Source organism: Lolium rigidum, chromosome 5 (genome assembly GCF_022539505.1).
Source record: "Lolium rigidum isolate FL_2022 chromosome 5, APGP_CSIRO_Lrig_0.1, whole genome shotgun sequence".
Classification (NCBI taxonomy): Eukaryota; Viridiplantae; Streptophyta; class Magnoliopsida; order Poales; family Poaceae; genus Lolium; species Lolium rigidum.
In genome coordinates, this window is record NC_061512.1 from 23,549,076 (window position 1) to 23,558,575 (window position 9,500).

Sequence of the window (9,500 nt, forward strand, 5' to 3'; positions counted from 1 at the left end):
GATCTCCATCATCGTTGGCGTAGCGTCAAGGTCAATGGCGCCGTCTTCATGATTGTCCTCCATGTAGCAACTATTACAACTACCTTGAAATACTACTCAACATGAAATTTAAAGACAACCATAAGGCTCCTGCCGGTTGCCACAATACAATAATGATCATCTCATACATATTCATCATCACATTATGGCCATATCACATCACCAAACCCTGCAAAAACAAGTTAGACGCTCTCTAATTTGGTTTGCATATTTTACGTGGTTTAGGGTTTTCGATATAGATCTAATCTACCTACGAACATGAACCACAACGTTGATACTAATGTTGTCAATAGAAGAGTAAATTGAATCTTTACTATAGTAGGAGAGACAGACACCCGCAAAGCCTCTTATGCAATACAAGTTGCATGTCGAACGAGGAACAAGTCTCATGAACGCGGCCATGTAAAGTTAGTCCGAGCCGCTTCATCCCACTATGCCATAAAGATGCAAAGTACTCAACTAAAGATAACAAGAGCATCAACGCCCACAAAACCATTGTGTTCTACTCGTGCAACCATCTATGCATAGACACGGCTCGATACCACCGTAGGATAACGTTGCATAGAAAACAAAAAATTTCCTACCGCGAACACGCAATCCAAGCCAAGATGCAATCTAGAAGACGGTAGCAACGAGGGGGTATCGAGTCTCACCCTTGAAGAGATTCCAAAGTCTACAAGATGAGGCTCTTGTTGCTGCGGTAGACGTTCACTTGCCGCTTGCAAAGCGCGTAGAAGATCTTGATCACGATCGGTCCCGCGCCACGAACGGCAGCACCTCCGTACTCGGTCACACGTTCGGTTGTTGATGAAGACGACGTCCACCTCCCCGCTCCGGCGGGCAGCGGAAGTAGTAGCTCCTCTTGAATCCGACGAGCACGACGGCGTGGTGTCGGTGGCGGTGGAGAACTCCGGCGTGAGCTTCGCTAAGCTACGCGGGAGCTATGGAGGAGGAGGGGCGGCTAGGGTTTGGGAGGGGTGGCCGGCCACTTCAGTGGGGCGGCCAGCTTGTGGTCTTGGGGTGGCCGGCCCCCTCCCTTGGCCCCTCATTATATAGGTGGATCCCCAAGAGTGGGTCTCCAAGTCTCCGAATAAGACCCGAACCAAAACCTTCCATAGGAGGGGAAACCTAGCCAAGCTAGGACTCCCACCAAAGGTGGGAGTTCCACCTCCCATATGGGGGGGTGGCTGGCCTCCTAAGGGGGAGTCCACTTGGGACTCCTCCCCCACTAGGGTTGGCCGGCCATGGAGGTGGAGTCTCATGTGGACTCCACCTTCCTTGGTGGTTTCTTCCGGACTTTTCTAGAACCTTCTAGAACCTTCCATAGAACCTTCCGCGACATTTTAATTCACATAAAATGACATCCTATATATGAATCTTATTCTCCGGACCATTCCGAACTCCTCGTGATGTCCGGATCTCATCCGGACTCCGAACAAATATTCGAACTCCATTCCATATTCAAGTACTACCATTTCAACATCCAACTTTAAGTGTGTCACCCTACGGTTCGTGAACTATGCGGACATGGTTGAGTACTCACTCCGACCAATAACCAATAGCGGGATCTGGAGATCCATAATGGCTCCCACATATTCAACGATGACTTTAGTGATCGAATGAACCATTCACATACAATACCAATTCCCTTTGTCTCGCGATATTTTACTTGTCCGAGGTTTGATCTTCGGTATCACTCTATACCTTGTTCAACCTCGTCTCTCGACAAGTACTCTTTACTGCATACCGTGGTATGTGGTCTCTTATGAACTTATTCATATGCTTGCAAGACATTAGACGACATTCCACCGAGAGGGCCCAGAGTATATCTATCCGTCATCGGGATGGACAAATCCCACTCGTTGATCCATATGCCTCAACTCATACTTTCCGGATACTTAATCCCACCTTTATAGCCACCCATTTACGCAGTGGTGTTTGATGTAATCAAAGTACCTTTCCGGTATAAGTGATTTATATGATCTCATGGTCATAAGGACTAGGTAACAATGTATCGAAAGCTTATAGCAAATAACTTAATGACGAGATCTTATGCTACGCTTAATTGGGTGTGTCCATTACATCATTCATACAATGATATAACCTTGTTATTAATAACATCCAATGTTCATGATTATGAAACTAATCATCCATTAATCAACAAGCTAGTTAAGAGGCATACTAGGGACTCTTTGTTGTTTACATATCACACATGTATCAATGTTTCGGTTAATACAATTATAGCATGGTATATAAACATTTATCATAAACATAAAGATATATAATAACCACTTTTATTATTGCCTCTTGGGCATATCTCCAACATAAAGTGGTAGATCTTCCTTACTTCAGACAAGACGCACATGCATAGCAACTCACATGATATTCAACAAAGAGTAGTTGATGGCGTCCCCGTAAACATGGTTATCGCACAACAAGCAACTTAATAAGAGATAAAGTGCATAAGTACATATTCAATACCACAATAGTTTTTAAGCTATTTGTCCCATGAGCTATATATTGCAAAGGTAAAGAATGGAAATTTTAAAGGTAGCACTCAAGCAATTTACTTTGGAATGGCTGAGAAATACCATGTAGTAGGTAGGTATGGTGGACACAAATGGCATAGTGGTTGGCTCAAGGATTTTGGATGCATGAGAAGTAATCCCTCTCGATACAAGGCTTAGGCTAGCAACGTTATTTGAAACAAACACAAGGATGAACCGGTGCAGCAAAACTCACATAAAAGACATATTGTAAACATTATAAGACTCTACCCCGTCTTCCTTGTTGTTCAAACTCAATACTAGAAATTATCTAGACTTTAGAGAGACCAAATATGCAAACCAAATTTAGCAAGCTCTAGGTGTTTCTTCATTAATGGGTGCAAAGTATATGATGCAAGAGCTTAAACATGAGCACAAAAATTGCCAAGTATCAAATTATTCAAGACATTTTAGAATTACTACATGTAGCATTTCCCGATTCCAACCATATAACAATTTAACGAAGAAGATTCAACCTTCGCCATGAATACTATGAGTAAAGCCTAAGGACATATTTGTCCATATGCAACAGCGGAGCGTGTCTCTCTCCCACACAATGAATGCTAGGATCCATTTTATTCAAACAAAACAAAAACAAAAACAAACCGACGCTCCAAGTAAAGTACATAAGATGTGATGGAATAAAAATATAGTTTCAGGGGAGGAACCTGATAATGTTGTCGATGAAGAAGGGGATGCCTTGGGCATCCCCAAGCTTAGACGCTTGAGTCTTCTTAAAATATGCAGGGGTGAACCACCGGGGCATCCCCAAGCTTAGAGCTTTCACTCTCCTTGATCATATTGTATCATCCTCCTCTCTTGATCCTTGAAAACTTCCTCCACACCAAACTCGAAACAACTCATTAGAGGGTTAGTGTACAATAAAAATTAACATGTTCAGAGGTGACACAATCATTCTTAACACTTCTGGACATTGCATAAAGCTACTGGACATTAATGGAACAAAGAAATTCATCCAACATAGCAAAAGAGGCAATGCGAAATAAAAGGCAGAATCTGTCAAAACAGAACAGTCCGTAAAGATGGATTTTATTGAGGCACCAGACTTGCTCAAATGAAAATGCCCATATTTAATGAAAGTTGCGTACATATCTGAGGATCACGCACGTAAATTGGCATATTTTTCTGAGCTACCTACAGAGAGGCAGATCGAAATTCGTGACAGCAAAGAAATCATGCTATCGCGCAGTAATCCAAATCTAGTATGAACCTTACTATCAAAGACTTTACTTGGTACAACAATGCACAAAACTAAGATAAGGAGAGGTTGCTACAGTAGTAAACAACTTCCAAGACTCAAATATAAAACAAAAATACTGTAGTAAAAACATGGGTTGTCTCCCATAAGCGCTTTTCTTTAACGCCTTTCAGCCTAGGCGCGTAAAGTGTATATCAAGTATTATCAAGAGACGAAGTATCAACATCATAACTTGTTCTAATAATAGAATCAAAAGGTAACTTCATTCTCTTTCTAGGGAAGTGTTCCATACCTTTCTTGAGAGGAAATTGATATTTAATATTACCTTCCTTCATATCAATGGTAGCACCAACAGTTCGAAGAAAAGGTCTTCCCAATATAATGGGACAAGATGCATTGCATTCAATATCCAAGACAACAAAATCAACGGGGACAAAGTTATTTTTAACGGTAATGCGAACATTATCAACTCTCCCCAAAGGTTTCTTTATAGCATTATCAACAAGATTAACATCCAAATAACAATTTTTCAATGGTGGCAAGTCAAGCATATTATAAATTTTCTTAGGCATAACGGAAATACTTGCACCAAGATCACATAAAGCATTACAATCAAAGTTATTGACCTTCATATTAATGATGGGCTCCCAACCATCCTCTAGCTTTCTAGGAATAGAAGTTTCAAGTTTTAGTTTCTCTTCTCTAGCTTTTATGAGAGCATTTGTAATATGTTTTGTGAAAGCCAAGTTTATAGCACTAGCATTGGGACTCTTAGCAAGTTTTTGTAAGAATTTTATAACTTCAGAGTTGTGGCAATCATCAAAATCCAAACCATTATAATCTAAAGCAATGGGATCATCATCCCCAATGTTGGAAAAAATTTCAGCAGTTTTATCACAGGCAGTTTTAGCAGTTTTAGCAGCTTTCAGCAGTTTTGCGAGCGTTGCATTAGAAGTGGAAACATTGCCAACACCAATTGTTTGACCATTGATAGTAGGAGGTGCAGCAACATGTGAATCATTAACATTACTAGTGGTGGTAATAGTCCAAACTTTAGCTACATTACTCTCTTTAGCTAGTTTTTCATTTTCTTCTCTTTTCCACCTAGCATGCAATTCGGCCATCAATCTTATATTCTCATTAATTCTAACTTGGATGGCATTTGCTGTAGTAACAATTTTATTTTCAATATTCTTATTAGGCATAACTTTCGATTTCAAAAGATCAACATCAGAGGCAAGACTATCAACCTTAGAAGCGAGAATATCAATTTTATTGAGCTTTTCCTCAACAGATTTGTTAAAAGCAGTTTGTGTACTAATAAATTCTTTAAGCATAGCTTCAAGTCCAGGGGGTGTGTTCCTATTATTGTTGTAAGAATTCCCATAAGAATTGCCATAACCGTTACCATTATTATAAGGATATGGCCTATAGTTATTACTAGAATTGTTCCGATAAGCATTGTTGTTGAAATTATTATTTTTAATGAAGTTTACATCAACATGTTCTTTTTTAGCAACCAATGAAGCTAACAGAACATTATTAGGATCAACATTAGTCCTATCATTCACAAGCATAGACATAATAGCATCAATCTTATCACTCAAGGAAGAGGTTTCTTCGACAGAATTTACCTTCTTACCTTGTGAAGCTCTTTCCGTGTGCCATTCGGAGTAATTAATCATCATATTATCAAGAATCTTTGTTGCTTCACCAAGAGTGATGGACATAAAGGTACCTCCAGCAGCTGAATCCAATAGGTTCCGCGAAGAAAAGTTCGATCTGCATAAAAGGTTTGGATGATCATCCAAGTAGTCAGTCCATGGGTTGGGCAATTTTTAACCAGAGATTTCATTCTTTCCCAAGCTTGAGCAACATGTTCATTATCTAATTGCTTGAAATTCATTATGCTACTTCTCAAAGATATAATTTTAGCAGGGGGATAATATCTACCAATAAAAGCATCCTTGCATTTAGTCCATGAATCAATACTATTCTTAGGCGAGAGATAGCAACCAATCTTTAGCTCTTCCTTTTAATGAGAAAGGAAACAATTTTAATTTTATAATGTCACCATCTACATCTTTATACTTTTGCATTTCACACAATTCAACAAAGTTATTGAGATGGGCACAGCATCATCACAACTAACACCAGAAAATTGCTCTCGCATAACAAGATTTAGTAAAGCAGGTTTAATTTCAAAGAATTCTGCTGTAGTAGCAGGTGGAGCAATAGGTGTGCATAAGAAATCATTATTATTTGTGGTTGTGAAGTCACACAACTTAGTATTTTCAGGAGTGGCCATTTTAGCAGTAGTAAATAAAGCAAACTAGATAAAGTAAATGCAAGTAACTAATTTTTTTTTGTGTTTTTGATATAGAGTGCAAGACAGTAAATAAAGTAAAGCTAGCAACTAATTTTTTTGTGTTTTGATATAAGTGCAGCAAACAAAGTAGTAGATAAAATAAAGCAAGACAAAAACAAAGTAAAGAGATTGGATTGTGGAGACTCCCCTTGCAGCGTGTCTTGATCTCCCCGGCAACGGCGCCGAAAACAGATTGCTGGCGTGTAGTTGACGTGGGAGTTAGAAATCTTTGTGGTGTAACTTTTCTTCAGTTCCCGAAACGGCGCTGAAAAACAGTCTTGATACGCGTACGGCACGCGTCCGTTGGGAACCCAAGAGGAAGGTGTGATGCGTACGGCGGCAAGTTTTCCCTCGTAAAGAAACCAAGGTTTATCGAATCAGGAGGAGCCAAGAAGCACGTTGAAGGTTGATGGCGGCGGGATGTAGTGCGGCGCAACACCAGGGATTCCGGCACCAACGTGGAACCTGCACAACACAACCAAAGTACTTTGCTCCAACGAAACAGTGAGGTTGTCAATCTCACCGGCTTGCTGTAACAAAGGTTAGATGTATAGTGTGGATGATGATTGTTTGCAGAAAACAGTAGAACAAGTATTGCAGTCGATTGTATTCGATGTAAAAGAATGGACCAGGGTCCACAGTTCACTAGAGGTGTCTCTCCCATAAGATAAATAGCATGTTGGGTGAACAAATTACAGTCGGGCAATTGACAAATAAAGAGAGCATGACAATGCACATACATGATATGATGAATATTGTGAGATTTAATTGGGCATTACGACAAAGTACATATACCGCTATCCAGCATGCATCTATGCCTAAAAAGTCCACCTTCAGGTTATCATCCGAACCCCTTCCAGTATTAAGTTGCAAAACAACAGACAATTGCATTAAGTATGGTGCGTAATGTAATCAATAACTACATCCTCGGACATAGCATCAATGTTTTATCCCTAGTGGCAACAACACATCCACAACCTTAGAACTTTCTCGTCATCGTCCCAGATTTAATGGAGGCATGAACCCACTATCGAGCATAAATACTCCCTCTTGGAGTTAAGAGCAAAAACTTGGCCAGAGCCTCTACTAATAACGGAGAGCATGCAAGATCATAAACAACACATAGGTAGATTGATAATCAACATAACATAGTATTCTCTATCCATCGGAACCCGACAAACACAACATATAGAATTACAGATAGATGATCTTGATCATGTTAGGCAGCTCACAAGATCCGACAATGAAGCACATGAGGAGAAGACAACCATCTAGCCACTGCTATGGACCCATAGTCCAGGGGTGAACTACTCACTCATCACTCCGGAGGCGACCATGGCGGTGAAGAGTCCTCCCGGGAGATGATTCCCCTCTCCGGCAGGGTGCCGGAGGTGATCTCCAGTAATCCCTCGAGATGGGATTGGCGGCGGCGGCGTCTCGCAAGGTTTTCCGTATCGTGGCTCTCGGCATCGGGGGTTTCGCGACGAAGGCTTTAAGTAGGCGGAAGGGCAACACGGGGGCCACACGAGGGCCCCACACGCCAGGGCCGCGCGGCCAAGGGCCAGGCTGCGCCGCCCTGTTGTGTCGGCGCCTCGTGGCCCCACTTCCTTTCCCCCCCGGTCTTCTGGAAGCTTCGTGCAAAAATAGGACCCTGGGCGTTGATTTCGTCCAATTCCGAGAATATTTCCTTTGTAGGATTTCTGAAACCAAAAACAAGCAGTAAAACAACGAACTGGCTCTTCGGCATCTCGTTAATAGGTTAGTGCCGGAAAATGCATAAATACAACATATAATGTGTATAAAACATGTAGATATCATCAATAATGTGGCATGGAACATAAGAAATTATCGATACGTCGGAGACGTATCAGTACTCCCCATGTTTTTTAGGGAATATGATGAATTGGTCATGATTTCTATGTAGCATGATATGAGTATATGGTCAAGTTTTTTTTTGTGGTTCTATGATGGTAGTGTACAAATTTCAATTATATGGGCTCATAGGGTTCACCCTAGAGTAAGAAAGAGAGGAGGGTCGGTGGGAGTATATAGAAACTATGTCCCAATCCTTGGACTTGAGATAGGTAGGTTCTTGATGAGAGACCCTAGAAATTTAGGTGATGGTTCGAATTTAAGTCCGCAATAGGGAGGGTATGTTGGAGTATCAAAACTGAACCATGCATCCAGGATAGCCATTTTAGCTAATGATTTGGTAAATGCTCTCCCCCCCAAATAGCCTCCAAATGGTGAAAATTTTCCCACCCTCTCCACCAGTCCGCCGTACCACCGCATCCGCGTCGCACCAAACATGGTGTCATTCAATGGTGAATAGCCGTTTGAGAGTGTCGCATCCGCGTCGTGCCAAACATGTTGTCGTTCAATGGTACTATGGGCGGTGTCACCCTTATCCGTTATTTTGGCTAATAATGACACCATAGCTATTGTCTGAACTAATGTTACCTCTGAGTGATAATATGGATTTTAGTTCACTAGTGATGACGAAAGATGGTTATAGACCCCCCAATCTCCATACAAGAGAAGTGTCGGTGTTTTCGCTTGTTTTCCTCTCATTTTATGTTTGAGTCATAGAAAACACTGCACTATCAAGAGGGACAGTCTCGATGAGATTATTGGGGATGTTGTTAGCATCCTCAACACATCCTACCACCCAAATATAATCACACAAAAGGTAGGAGAGTTTAGTTCGGAGGAGACCTTCGTTTTGAGGGTTTTTAGCAAAATCGGCGGCCAAACCGGCAGCGCAAGATTCACCTAGGTCGGTGGAGTGTCGAGAGCCGCGCTAGTGTCGTCGAAACACGGTGCATCGTTAACCCTCTTTGTTGATGACCGTAGTCATCCATTCATTTCGGCGTAGGCTTCGGCGCAAGCCCAACCGGCACGCTCCGGCGCAGGCGCCAGCCGATCGACATGCTTCGGCGCATGCGCCGGCCCGACCTCGCCGTGCACGGTTCGGCCGCGAGCCTGCTTGCGCGCCAGGCAGCCATTTTGGCGGGTGAACTGACCCACCGGCCTATCGTCGGTTGGTCCCCCGAGACGACCTACTAACGTCAGAAAGGAGCTTCGACCTACTTACATCATCTTTTTAATTAAGTCAGTAAGATCCCATCCTCGCGATGACCTACTAACGTAATAGAGGCCTCATCTAGCCAACACCGGGTCCAACGACCTCCCAAGCTAGTCTCTCATTGTCTAGGAGATCGCCCTCTACCTATCCAAGTTGCTAAGGTAATGTTTAGAGATTATCCTCTAATACAACTAATCATGTCAATTAATGGAATTCACTGGGCTCATCACCTGGACAAACAAA